The 15,491-nt window shown below is 37.7% G+C and overlaps 1 pseudogene; it reads right to left on the bottom strand.

Annotated features, from left to right (window-relative positions):
• Positions 1-15,491, bottom strand: part of LOC131163378 (subtilisin-like protease SBT3.5) — an 83,499-nt pseudogene that overhangs the window by 53,609 nt on the left and 14,399 nt on the right.

Raw genomic sequence — 15,491 nt, 5'->3', positions numbered from 1 at the left:
ATTGAGAGAAAATTTGAAGGAAACTTTTTGAAACCTTAGTGCACTATTTGAACATCATATTCTCGCACATTAGGGTAAGAAGAAAGAATGACACACACATTATTCTTTCAAAACTCTCTAGTTATACTTTTCTAAAAAGGCTACTATGTTATTGGAGAATACTCACAAAATTCTAATTTGATCTTTCAAAATTCACACTCTTAAATTAGATTTTTGGTGATATACTTTAAAGCTTCATCTTTCATATTGTTTTTTTTGAAGTATTTTTTATTCTAACGTGTGCTAATCTGCACATTAGAGGAGATTTCTCATGCCCAAGCATTTTTGCTTTGGCTATATTGTTTTGACGATTTAGGTATTGTGAATAGTTGCCTAGCGAGAGGATTTTTCTCTTTAGAGAGGTAAACTCCACCTTGAACAGAGAGAGCTTTTACTTCACCTGGTAACGAAATTGAAAAGGAAATCCTTACAACGGGTTGCCAGAGGTAAAGACGTAGGCTGCGGCCGAACCTTATAAAAAATAAGATGTTCAGCTTCTTCCCTACTCTTTTAAATTTATGCAAGATATCAACAGCGTGCATAATTTTTTTTTCATTAATAACATGCTGAATATTAACACTTGCTGAATATTGAATCTTGTTAAATATTTGAGAACATGCTGAACATTGATATTGTTGAATATTGAAAATCTATTCAATGATTGGAAACTAACTTTTTTATTGAAACAAGAACTCCTATAGTTCTCTAATTGTATGTGTACTAACCCAGAGAAATTATAATATTTAAATAATAATATAAGGGGAAAAAGGAAAAAGGTAAACAGGGTCACGTCGACGAATTCTGCCGGGGGGGGGGGGGGGAGAGGGTTCGTCAATGAGAGAGCATGACAGGCTCGTCGATGAGGAAGTGTTTCGTCGATGAGAAAGTACCAAGGGGATGTTTTGGGCATTTATGAATTTCGTCAACAAGGGAAGAGTTCATCAATGAATTGTCTTCTTGACCTCGTCGACGAGATGACATGGCTCAATGAGGATGGCCAATGTATAAATAGGCCAAACCTTCATTTTATGGCCGAAAACCCTGCGGGAATCTCTCTTTCACTCCTCATTTCGTCTCCCCTTACTTCTCTTTTAGATTTTCGGCCGATTTTTTTCGGTTTGACGGTCTGAAGCCACCACGACACTCCTAGGGAAGTTCTTTACAAATCTACTGGAGTGGATCGTTGGTAGGGCTAGTTCGGAATCCATCCCAAATCTAGGATAAGGCTTTTATCCAGTATTTGTCCTTCCCTACAGTTGCAAAAAATGTAGTATGCGTAGAAATACTGAATTTCTATTCTGAGAAATGATTTTTTTAGGGTGTTGAACAGGGAACCCTATAGGTGCAGGACTGTTTTCTTATGGGCTTTTTAGGAATTGGGTAAGGGGATAAACTAAGCTAATTGTTCTATGAAAATTATAAGTAAAATTTTTTAGCATTAGATTTCAGGAAAATATATGTATATAAATATATAAATGAGTATTATGTTGGGAAATATTGCTAAAAATGATGTTATGTTTTGAACATACATAATACCCATTTTGTGTGGCATAAGTAGACTATATGATGAACTACTGTTTTCTGGGAATATGATAACAATATGGAATTATCTTTAAATAATGAAAAATCGGCATACGGGCCAACAATTTTATATGTTTTGCCGGAGTACGGGCCGAACTATAAATATGATTTGTCGGCGTACGAACCTAACTATGGATATGATTTGCTAGCGTACGAGCCGAGCTATGGATATGATTGGTCTAGGCTAGCACTTGCACGATACCGCTGCTATGTGTTCATGATCATCATAATATTGTGTTAACGCTACCATACAGAGAAACGTAAGGACAAATAATCGATGTGGTTTTAAGAAGTGTCGACGCCCCTGGTTTATAGACTAGGTCTGGCAGACCCATCAGACTTATAGACTGTACTTTTGACTTGGATGTGGTCGACCAACCATTGTTAGATCCCGCCTTCAGGCCACACAACCTAATCATGTGGGAGTAATACATGACAACATCCAGCTAACCTACCAGGTTTGTTTTCGTATTATTATTATATGAAATGGATTATGCTTAAAGAAATCCTGTATGTAATGTTATGCTATGGTTATATATGTTTTTCCTAGAAATGATACCTTCAGTTTTACTGGATATGCTTATGTATATGATTATACATATAACACAGAAACACTCATGTTGTCACACACTAGTATTAGTTTATTTTCCTTACTGAGAGATGTCTCACCTTGAGTTATATGAACATTATAGGAGCCCCTGATAGAAGAGCGCATAAAGCTCCACTAAGATAGATACAACTAACCTGCCTTTTTTGAAGGGTAAGTATTTGTTAGGGTCGGATGGATTTGGTGAGAAGTGGCCCTGGGACTCTTTTTGGGATGTGTATGTAAATGTAATGGATGTAATAGCTCTGGTATGGAGACGAATGGTATTGTGCTTATAATATTATGATTTTATGTTTTCTACTGCTTAGGCATTCGTATTGTGTTTCTGTTATATCCCTGGTACCCACAGGTTTAGACTGATTATGATCTACTCGATTGTTTATAATGGATTTGTATTATTAAAAAAAATTGAAAATTAAGCAGGTCGTTATAGTTTGGTATCCGAGCCTAGGTTGCTAGGTTTTGTAGACTTTAGAGTGCAGCGGAAACAATACCAGAGTATAGAAAAATGATTTAAAGTTTTGTTCTACAATCTAGAGGTAAGACTTCCGTTGTGGATTTTGTATTTTTTCTTGGGGTGACGATTTCAGGAAAACCATAATAAACTATTGTCGGGTTATGTTCCTATAATGTAGGACTGAGGTTAGAAATAAGTTGAGAGTGTCAAGATAAAAGGCTAAGTTTAGCGGGTAAATTATAAGGATAAGATTACTGAGTTGCGTTTGTTGTTTTTTAGGATGGATCTAGGAAGAGGTAGTGCCTATGCGAGTGGCAGTGACAGAGCAGGGCCCTCGGGTGCAGGAGGGACTGAGTTTGACGCAGTATTACATAGCGTGGCTTAGCAGGTTATGGATGAGATCGCTAAGAGCTCCAGGAAGCAGGGTGGTCCGTCGGCAGGCCATGGGTGCACTATAGAGAAGTTTACGAAGATGAATCCTCTAGAATTTTTAGGAGGGGTTGATCCTGCAGTCGCTAAGAATTGGATGCAGGAGATTGAGAAATTTTTAGCCGTGTTGCAGTGTACGGAGGAATAGAGGGTTCTCTTTGCCACTTATAAACTGATGGGGGAGGTCGAGAGGTGGTGAACTGCTGTGAGACTTTTGGAGTAGCAGAGGATAATGTCGATAGTCATGACTTGGGATCGGTTTAAAGAATTGTTCTTCGATAGATATTTTTTAGCTATTGTCAGGTAGGCTAAAGTGGAAGAGTTCATGAGTTTGAAGTGGGGACAGTTATCTTGTACAGCAGTATGTGGCGCATTTTATTGAGCTTTCTCGTTTCGCTCCGTATATTGTTCCTAATGAGGTGAAGAAAGCGAGGCAGTTTGAAAGAGGTTTGAGGCGGAGTATATTCAAGCAGGTGGTAGTGCTATGAATTCAAGATTTTTCTAAGTTAGTCGATAAAGCAGCCTTGGTAGAGGTTGGTGAGCGTCTGTATGCAAAGGAGCAGGGAGAGAAGAAAATATTTGCACCTTCGGGCTACCAATAAGGGCCTAGGCAAAATCAGTGGAGGAGAGGAAACCATGGTAGAGGATGGAGATAGGAGACTGGAGGTCATAAGGTTCAGGCAGGGCAGGGTCCTCCTGTCTGTCAGACTTGTGGGAGACACTGGGGAGAATGTCAAGTAGGTGGAGCTATCTGCTATCGCTGCGGTAGACAGGGGCATATGGTGCGAGACTTCCTTACACCACCAGATGCAGCTCCAGCTCCTAGACTATACGGGGGAGGTTACCAGGCACCACATGGGGGTCAGCAGAGGAATATGGCTCCAGGTAGAGTGTTTGCTCTAACGTCAGGTGATGCTGAGACGGCAGGTGACGTGGTAGAGGATATTTATTCTTCTATTTGTGAAGAAGAAAACGGGCCTATGAGGATGTGTGTATATTATCGGGATATTAATAAAGTGACAATCAAGAATAAATATCCTCTACCCCATATAGATGATTTGTTTGACTAGCTCTAGGGTACACGAGTGTATTCGAGGATTGACCTTAGATCTGGCTATCATTGGGTAAAAGTGGAATCCGAAGACGTCTCAAAGACAACCTTCAGGACCAAGTACGGACATTACGAGTTCTTTGTTATGCCATTTGGTCTGATAAATGCTCTTACTATATTTATGGATTTTATGAATAGGATTTTTCATCCATATTTAGATCAGTTTGTTGTTATTTTTATTGATGATGTATTGGTCAATTCGAGGAGCTATGAGGAGCATGAGACGCATTTGAGGTAGGTTCTGCAAATGTTTTGGGAAAAGGAGTTGTACGCTAAATTCAGTAAATGTGAATTCCTGCTTGAGAAGATTGTGTTTTTAGGGCATGTTATTTTTGGAGAAGGTATTTCCGTGGATCCTAGTAAAATTGAGTCGGTAGTGAATTGGGTTAGACCAAGGAATGTCCAGGAGATCAAGAGTTTCTAAGGGCTAGCTGGGTATTATCGTCGTTTCGTTAAGGGATTCTCAGCATTATCAGGACCTTTGACACGACAGACTAGGAAGAATGTCAGATTTGAGTGGGATGACAGCTGTGAGCTGAGTTTTTAGAAATTGAAGTAGAGGCTAGTCATAGCACCAGTATTAATCATCCCGTCAGGGGGTGAGGGTTATGTCATTTACAATGATGCATCCTTGAAAAGACTTGGCTGTATGTTGATGCAACATGGTAGGGTTGTGGCGTATGCTTCCTGACAGTTGAAAGAATGTGAGAAGAACTACCCAACTCATGATCTTGAATTGGCTACAGGAGTACATGCATTGAAAATTTTGAGGCATTTCCTGTATAGCGGACGATGTGAGATTTTCTCTGACCCCAAGAGTTTAAAGTACTTGTTCACTCAGAAGGAACTGAATATAAGGCAGAGAAGGTGGTTGGAGCTTATTAATGATTTTGACTGCACTATCAGTTACCACCCAAAGAAGGCTAATGTGGTAGCTGATGCGTTGAGTAGGAAGTCTAAGGAATCAGCGTTGGCGGCTATAGAGATCCAGTATCCGAGACTTGACATCAAATTAGTTGAAAGTGATCCTCAGATATGTATCTCCAATTTAATAATGCAACCTACTCTGCAGGAAAGAATTAAAGTTGCTTAGAAAGAAGACCTAGAATTAGTAGAGGTGATGAATAAAGTGTAGAGTGGTTAGGGGGAGGAATTCAGTATTGCAGATGACAGAGCTTTGCAGTTCCATTCCAGATTATGCATTCTTGTTGATACTGATATCAAGAAGACCATTGTAGAAGAGGCTCACAGATCTTTGTACACATTTCATCCCGGCAGTATGAAAATGTATAGGGATCTACGAGAGTAGTTCTGGTGGAGTAGTATAAAGAAAGAAATTATCGAGTATGTAGGCCAGTGTTTGATGTGCCAGCAAGTAAAGATGAGCACTAGAGGCCGGCAAAGCTGTTGCAGCCTTTATTTATTCCAGAGTAAAAGTGGGATTATATATCTATGGATTTTGTGTCAGGACTGCTGACGACGTTGCATGGCCAGAATGCCATATGGGTGATTGTTGACCGTTTGACTAAAACCACTCATTTGTTACCTATCAAGATCAGCTACTCCCTCAATTGATTGGTGGAGATTTACATTGAAGAGATAGTTCATTCTCATAGGATGCCAGTATCTATTGTGTCAGATTGAGACCTACGCTTTACATCACATTTTTGGAGGAGCTTACAGGAAGCTTTAGGGTCTCAGTTATTGTTTAGCATGACATTCCATCCTCAGTCAGACGGACAGACTGAGAGGATGATACAGATATTAGAGGATATGCTCCGAGCTTGTGTATTAGATTTTGGGGATAGTTGGACTCAGTTCGTGTCGCTGGTGGAATTTGCATATAATAATAGTTATCAGGCTAGTATTGGCATGACATCGTTTGAAGCATTGTACGGTAGGAGATGTCATTCTCCCTTTTTTTGAGATGAAGTGGGTGAGCAGCGAGTTGTGGAACTAGAGCTTGTTCAGCAAGCATGTGATAAGGTTCGGCTTATCAAAGATAGAATTAGTGCAGCTCAGAGATGACAGAAGAGTTACGTTGATAACCGCCGTAGGGAATTGGAATTCGATATTGGGGATCATGTATTTCTGAAGATAGCTCTGTTGAAAGGAGTTATGAGATTCAGAAGAAAGGGTAAACTTAGCCCTAGGTTTATCGGTCCATTTGAGATTCTAGATAAAGTGGGACTAGTTGCGTACAAGTTAGCTTTGCCACTTGTATTATCCAGGATGTAGGATGTATTCCACATTTCCATGTTAAGGAAGTACATCCCAGACCCTTCTCACATTATCAGTTTTGGTGAATTAGAGCTTAGTGATTCACTAGTGTATGAGGAGACGCCAGTACAGATTCTGGATAGTAAAGTGCAGGAGTTACGTAACAAGAACATTCCTCTTGTAAACGTTTTATGGAGGAATCATACAGTAGAAGAGGCTTCTTGGGAGTCCGAGGAGCAGATGAAGTAGAAGTATCTGCAATTATTTCAGGAAGCTTAAGTAGTTATGTAATATTTATTTTGCAGATACATGTAATAGTTTAATTAGTGTGGCATTTTAGTTTTGGGGGAATTTTCTTTTGTGTATATAATCTCATAAGACTCAAAATGTAACCACGGTATTCCTTCACCATAATTGAAGGTAACTAATAAAATAAGTAGACCATTTTTTTTAAGGGATGATGAATTTCATGAATAGCAAATTTCGAGGACGAAATTTTATAAGGAGGGTAGAATGTAGTGACCCGGAGAAATTATAATATTTGAATGATAATAGAAGGGGAAAAAGGAAAAAGGTAAGCAAGGCCTCATCGACAAATTCGGGAGGGGGGGGGGGTTCGTCGACGAGAGAGCATGAGGGGCTCTTCGATGAGGGAGCATTTTGTTAATGAGAAAGTACCAAGGGGATGTTTTGGGCATTTCGGAATTTCATCGATGAGGGAAGAGTTTGTCAAAGAATTGTCTTCTTGATCTCCTCAACGAGATGACGTGGCTCGTCGATGAAGGCCAGTGTATAAATAGGCCAACCCTTCATTTTATGGCCAAAAATCCTACGGGAATCTCTCTCTCACTCTTTATTTTGTCTCCCTTTAATTCTCTCTAAGATTTCGGGCTGATCTTTTGCCGATTCGACGATTTGAAGCCACCATGACACTCTTGGGGAAGTTCTCTACAAATCTACTAGAGTGGATCGTTGGTGGGGCTAGTTCGGAATCCATCCTAAATCTAGGGTAAGGCTTTTATCCAGTATTTGGCCTTCCCTACAGTTGTAGAAAATGTAGTACACGTAGAAATACAGAATTTCTATTATGGGAAATGTTGGTTTTAGGGTATTGAACAGAGAACCCTACAAGACTGTTTTCTTAGGAGTTTTTCAGGAATCAGGTAAAGGGATAAACTAAACTAGTTGTTGTATGAAAATTATAAGTAAAATTTTATAGCATTAGATTTCAGGAAAAATATATGTATATAAATATATAAATGAGTATTATGTTGGGAAATATTGTTGAAAATGATGTTATATTTTGAACAAACATAATACCCATTTTGTGTTGCATGAGTAGACTATATGATGAACTACTGCTTTCTGGGAATATGATAATGATGCTGAATTATTTTTAAATAATGAAAAATCAGTGTACGGGCTGAGAATTTTATATGTCTTGTCAGCGTATGGGCCGATCTATGAATATGATTTGCCAGCGTATGGGCTGAGTTATGGATATCATTTTTTGGCGTACAAGCCGAACTATGGATATGATTTTTCGGCGTACGAGCTGAACTATGGATATGATTTGCCGGCGTACGGGCCGAGCCATGGATATGTTTTTTTGGCGTATGGGCCGATGATTTTCATGATGTATATACATGCAAAATGATGTGATGATATTAATTTTGCAGTTGTTAGTATGAAATATCCATGTATCACAGTTTCATTATATGCTATGTGTTATCAGAACCTAGTTGGCTTGGTCTAGGCTAGCACTTGCACGATACTGCTGCTATATGTTCATGATCATCATGATATTGTATTAACGCTGCTATACGAAGTAGCGTGAGGACAGATAGTCGATGTGGTTTTAAGAAGTGTGGACGCTCTTGGTGTACGGACCAGGTCTGGCAGACCCATTGGACTTACAGACTGTACTTTTGACTTGCCAGTGGTCGACCAACCATTGTCAGGTCCCGCCTTTGGGCCACACAACCCAGTCATGTGGGGGTAATATATGACAACAGCCAACTAACCTACCAGGGTTGTTTTTTTATTATTATTATATGAGATGGATTATGCTTAAAGAAATCCTGTATGTTTTGTTATGCTATGGTTATATATGTTTTTCCTATAAATGATACCTACAGTTTTACTGAATATGCTTATGTATATGATTATATGTATAACACATAAACACTCATGTTGCCACACACTAGTATTATTTTATTTCCCTTACTGAGAAGTGTCTCACCCAGAATTATATGAACTTTACATGAGCCCCTAATAGAAGAGCGGATAAAGCTCCACTGAGATAGATACAACTAACTTGCCTTTTCTAAAGGGTAAGTATTTTGTTCGGGTTGGATGGATTTGGTGAGAAGTAGCCCTAGGACTCTTTTTGGGATGTATATATAAATGTAATGGATGTAATAACTCTAGTATGGAGATGAATGGTATTGTGCTTATAATATTATGATTTTATGTTTTTGGCTGCTTAGGCTTCCGTATTGTGTTTTTGTTATATCCCTAGTAACCATAGGTTCGGGATGATTATAATCTACTGGATTGGTTATAATGGATTTGTATTATTAAAAAAAAATTTGGAAATTAAGCAGGTTGTTACGGTATGTTGGATTAAAAATTAAGAAAAGCAAAAGTTTTAAAATCTTTGATTAAATCAGTTGAAGTAAAATGGTTGTTACTTAATCATATTATTGATGTATATTTGCTGAGATAAACCAACTTTCAATGCTGAAATCATATTTGTAAATCTTATTGATTCTAGATGAAAATCATATAGAATAACTACCTAACTAATTTTATTAATTCTCGAATTCATATGGTAAACTTATATTTTCTATTGATCTCTATATTCATATGTAACTCCCAATTGGTATAGTACATTCGATGTGTAGGAATATTGTTTGTGAAATTGTTAAAGGGTTAAGTAAATAGTAATTTCTAAAATAAATTTAAATAACCCAATTCACCCCCCTTTGGGAATACATCCTGATTTCACACTTCAACAGACATTCCAAACCAACTTTAGTTCCTTTTATTAGCGATGTGCTCGAATTGAAAGCAACACAGGTAGTGTTTCCTCATCGAAAGGGAAAGCTCCCACGGAAGTGAGTTTGAGTGAAGAGAACGACGACAATGATGAGGAGGTGAGTTGTTGTTAAAGATATTTTGTTTAAACATTGTCACTCTGATTGTAATTATTTTTTGTTTTGTTTTGAAAACAACTTTAACATATAATGTATGTAAATATTGTTATATGTTGTATCTAAAACCATTATGTGTTCTATCTAGGCAATACTGAATATGTCCATATGCTGAATACTGAATACTTGATTGTGACTTTCTATTGATTGTCATCTTTGCGAACTGCATGTTGGTTGCTTGTCAAACTTATATTTGCTACTTATGGTTTGTTGAGTATCCTTTTTTCTATGTTAAAAGTGGGGGAACAAGCAAAATGAATGTATTTTCATATGTTCATATGTATGTTCATATGTTAAAAGGGGGAGAATAAGAAAAATATAACTGGGAGAACAAGCTAAATGAATAATATGCTTGTACTTGAATATGCTTATGATCTTAGTGAATAATATGCTTGTACTTGTAATTTTCCACGTATTTCTCAAGAGGAGAATAGGTTGTATTTGTATTTTCCCAAGGGGGAAAATACTTTTTTTTTTTTTTTTTACATTGTGATTACGCTTATTGTGAGGGGGGCCTTATCAAGGATACCTTATTTTGTTTCTTATTTGTCATCATAAAAAAAGAGGATATTGTTGGCCTAACAAGGCTCAATCTCGATTTTGGTAATAACAAACTAAGGAATCTAATTGTGTTTTCAAGTGAATTTACAATTATTAAGCACAATGGACCACTTTTAAGTTTTAAAGCTATGAAGAAAACATGCAAAATAAAGATTGGCTAAGAGCTTGGATGAAGATCAAGCTTGAAGACATGAAGACTTAGGTCTTATTTCATGTTTAATGTAATAGAAGTCTCATGTAAGTACTTCTCAAGTTTAAGTTTGTTTATGAAGCTCGTAGGATAAATTGGACTTAGAAACCTATTTCAACAACCTTGTAAATATCTTTTCAAAATTATATCTTTTCAAAGAGAATACAAATGAGTTTTTGGAATAAAGAATAGTGAATTTAACAAGAATATGAACAACCCAGTGTCGCATAAGTGAGTTCAGGCAACCTGACACTTGGTTCAGTCGATCGAATGGGTACTACTATTATTAAAGCCTAGGCAGTGTTAGTTCGGGAGACCTAACTAAAAGTTTAGTCAACCGAACAAGTTTAGTTGACCAAACCTAAAGTTCAGTCAATCGAAAGGCTACTTCCAGATTTGAAATTCATGATTTAATTGGTTCGGGAGACTGAATTACCAGTTCAGTCAACCAAAGTGTGCGATTTTGGTGATTTCTTTTTGTTTTCAAAAGATATTGTTACCAAAATTTGGGCAAACAGACAGAATTAAAGCTTAGCTATTTAAGGCTAACCCTCATTGTGTTAGGGCAACCCAATAGCTTGAAAATTCTTTGATTTCATTCTTAAAATGCTATTGTCTGTCATTCCTACTTTCTAAACTAATTTTCTGGTTTTTGTACTTCAAGTTCATAGTTTTCCAATCCAGAAAACCAAGAAATTTCTTGAGCTTCATAGAAAATTTATTGTTTAGAGTATTATAGTGATTTTAACGTGTACAAATTTGCTCTTTGAGAGGCTTTCATTCTTGTACGAAAATCTGCTACTGTAATTTGTAAACAAATGATTTTGGTGTGAATCAGTGACAAGCATAAGGATCTTCTTGCTTGAGAGGTGCTCCACCTATTGAAAGGAGAGAGGTGCTCCACCTACTGAAAGGAGAGAGGTGATTCACCTATTGAAAAAATAGAGTTAGTAAACTCCTCACAGCCAGTTACTTGAGGCAAGGACGTAGGCACAATGCTGAACCTTGTAAAAAATCTCAGTGTTATTCTTTCCCCTTATTTCTTTATTTTCAAGCACATATATTGATTTTATTTGATGTGAATGATTTAGTTTGATTTGGGAATGTCGTGAATGAATTAATTTGATTTGTGAATCTCTTGGATGATTTATATAATCTTGTTAATCAAAATATGTTGTAGGTTCTAATATATATTGTTATTTAGCCACTAGAAACAATATTGTAATTGTTCATTAATTAGTTAAGTTATTATATAAATTATTTGGTAGCCAAGCAAACCATTTTTATTATTGATTTGATGCAGATATTGTTGATAGGGTATAATTGATCACATATCAATATACAAGTTTAAAGTTATCTCATATTTAGGATTGTTGATTGGTATAGTTATACGCTGAATATTTTCCATGGTGATTAAAATTGTTAGAGCACGTGGTAAATAAATTTTAAACTTAGTTAAGTTTTCGCACTAAAATTTTTTAAAACTTATTTCACCCCTTTCTTGGATATACGCCTTCACTTTCATCCGTGACATTGTGTTGGATGTACTAGAGCTAACAGTACCCAAAAACTCCTCCCCGATTGAAAATTATGTGCTTAGAGGTGAATTTAGTAAAATTACTTGATTTTAAGCACTCAGGTGTCCAAGTCGGGCATATGAGGTCCAAACTGAGTGAAGTCAGTCCTGACACGTCCATGACATTGAGTTGGATGTGCCAGAGGTGACAATGCCTAAAAACTTCTCCTCGAAAACTTTTTACGCACTTGGAAGCATTATAATACAAACAAATTTAGCAAACTTAGTGAATTTAAACACTCGGGTGTCCAAGTTGGGCTTATGGGGTATAAACCGAGTGGGTTTTGTCTTGACACATTCGTGACATTGAGTCAGACATGCTGGAGCTGATGTGTTGTGCAAAGTGACTAAATGTCAATGTGCAGCAGAAGCCAACAAATCAAATGAAAATGTACGATGCTAGCAACCAATGATGAATATACAGAAACACATTCAATCACAATAAGAATAAGGAAAGCAATAAAACACATGACACGAGAATTTAAGTGGTTCGACAATATGCCTACGTCCACGGGAGCAAACAGCTTGTTTTCACTATCAAATTGTCTCACCCTACAATCAAGGGTTACAATATTGTTTATATACTAACCCTACACATATATTAGGCTTAGAAAGTCCCTAAAGTGCTCCTATAGTAATTCTCAGAGGAAAATTATTCAAAAAAAATCCAATCTACTGATCTTGCCGATTCAAATCCTATGATCAGCGCCGAACAAAACCGCCAACAATTTCTACAAATCATCAAGGGCGTGGACTAAAACTATCAACAATTTCCCTGAAACTATCAACAGTTATCTCCTGAGACCAAACCATCGACCAAATTGTTGACAATTTCTTCCTACAACCTAGCTTCCTTATTCTTTGCTTCACCATGCTTTCATGGTGCATGCATTCCACTAAATATGAGCTACATATCCATAAATCTCCACCTTGGAAAATATTCAACACTTAAAAGAAATATGAAAGTATAACCCGCAGCTCCACCTAGGACAGTAGATTGGGACCACCTCCCGTATAACAACTGGAGACATTTACCAAGTCCAAGCGATGCTTGAACTTGTCCGTGGTAGCTTTGAATGCTGCCATATACCCCGACTCAGTTGTAAATAGCGCAACCTAAGAGTGTACCCTGGACTTCCAACAAATAGGCCCTCCCACAACATACCTTATTGTAGACCTCTTGTCATCTAAGTCTCTTGCATAGTTTGCATCCACAAATCCTATAATTGACGGATCTTTCTATTGTATGCCAAACATGGTCCTATTGTATGCCACACTATTAACTTGTACTAGACCTGGTCTTGTACTAACCATTGCATACATCACACACCCTATTGCACTAGTATAGGGGAACTTTGAGATGACACGAACTTCATCATCCATCCTTGGGCACTGGGCGATAGACAACCTAATATGACTCGCTAACGGTGTACTCACCAGTTTAGCATTAGCTTTGCTACACTTCTCCAACACCTTCTCCATATAGCCTCCCTAAGATAACTATAATCTCTCTGTAGCTCTGTCCTTGTGAATATTCACCCCAAGAATCCTCTTGGTCATAACCAAGTCTTTCAAATCAAACTCTTTACTCAATTGAGTCTTCAACTGATTTATCTCAGTCATAACCTTCGCAGCAATCAATATGTCATCAACATAAAGCAACAAAACCATCCTCAATACTCCTAACATAGACACAAAAATCGTACTCACACCTCCTATATGGATTATGTAGGCATCGAACCATTTGTACAACTTCCTTAGAGATTGCTTCAATCCGTAAAGTGACTTCTTCAATTTACAAACCAAGTGGTTCTATCTAGGTTAGAAAAACCTTTTTGGTTGTGTCATGTGAAGTAGCTCCTATTAATGACCATGGAGAAACATTGTCTTTACATCCATTTTATTCAGATGTATGTCGTAATGCGCCACCGATCCGAATACTGCCCTGATGGAAGTGTGCCTAACAATAGGAGAAAAGATTTCATCACAATCAACTCCTTTCCTCTGTGAGTAACCCTTTGCAAACCAAGCCTTGAATTTCTCTCTTTCTTTTTCCGACACCACTTATTTCTTCTTGTACACCCATTTGCATCCTATCACCCTTTTCCCTTCAAGATGCTCCACTAACTCCCATATATGGTTTTTATGCAAAGATTCCATTTCCTCCACCATTGCACCCATCCATATACTTTTCTCTTGGTTGTGCCCCACCTCTTGAAAAGTAGCAGGATCCTTGCTAGTGGTAACGAGACCATAAGACACTGATTTTCAAATCCATGCCTAGGAGGTGGCCTGACGATGTGTCTAGGTTTGTCTACAGCTATACTGCAATCCTCCTGTTGGTATCTCGAGCTAGAGCTTCCTACATTCCAAACATATTCATCTTTGCCCTCAGTCTTCAAATCTACCTGCACTGCTTGCTGATCCCTCGAGTTAGAACTCCCTACATTTCTACCCTGAGTCACCAACTCCACCTTCATCACATTCTTATTTCTACTACAGTTCATAAACTGATATTGTTGGATTAATGAGCTAGAACTCTCCGCATTACGAACAATGTCATCCCTGCCCTAATTCTCTAACTCCACCTGCATCACATGCTCATTACTGCTATAGTTTTCTAACACCTGTTCCTCTTTATTTACCTGAGTACGCTACACCATGGTTTTATAATTGAAAACCATGTCTCCACTGATCACCACCTTATTTGCCATTGGATCCCATAGCTTGAAGCCCCCTTTCTGATACCCTAGAAAGATGTACCATCTAGACTCTACAACAAGCTTAGATCTCACCTCACTAGAAATGTGCATGGCTGGACGTCCAAACACTCTCAAACTAGAGTAGTCTACTACATAACCTATCCAAACCTCTCATGCAACATTCCTATCTAGTGATAACCTTGAAGATTGGTTAATTAAGAAACATGTCATACTCATTGACTTTACCAAGATGTCCTTTGCAAGCCCTGCATACAACATGAGATGCTTCTCACAAAACTCCTTGAACACTAGCACACTTAATTCAAATGTCTGAAATGAAGATCTTTCTCCCAGTTTGGTTTTCCACCTCAGCCACAAGTTAAACTTGGCAAACATCTCAGATTTGTGCCACTTGAAGTACACCCAGACCTTTCGTGATAAACTCATGAAGTACATATGTCCAACCCATGATGCCACCCTCACCGGTCCTTAAACACTTGAATAAATTTAGTTAAGAATACCCTCCTTCATGTGTGTGGTTATTTTACACAAAACAATATTATCTAACTCAGAATCTATAGGTATAGCTCCACCTACAACTATGGTACCCAACAATCCATAGATATTTCTTGCTAACTTCTGTCCTTTCATCACCATCAAGACGCCTTTACACACCTTCATTATCTCACTTTCAGACTTACAACTATACCCATTACAATCTAAAGTGCCCAATGAAATCATGTTCTTCCATAGATCCGGTATATGCCTTTCATCACATAACGTCCTTACCGCATGACCATACA

The sequence above is a fragment of the Malania oleifera genome, chromosome 9 (assembly GCF_029873635.1).
Source record: "Malania oleifera isolate guangnan ecotype guangnan chromosome 9, ASM2987363v1, whole genome shotgun sequence".
NCBI lineage: Eukaryota > Viridiplantae > Streptophyta > Magnoliopsida > Santalales > Ximeniaceae > Malania > Malania oleifera.
This window is presented reverse-complemented; position numbering and strand designations above follow the sequence as displayed.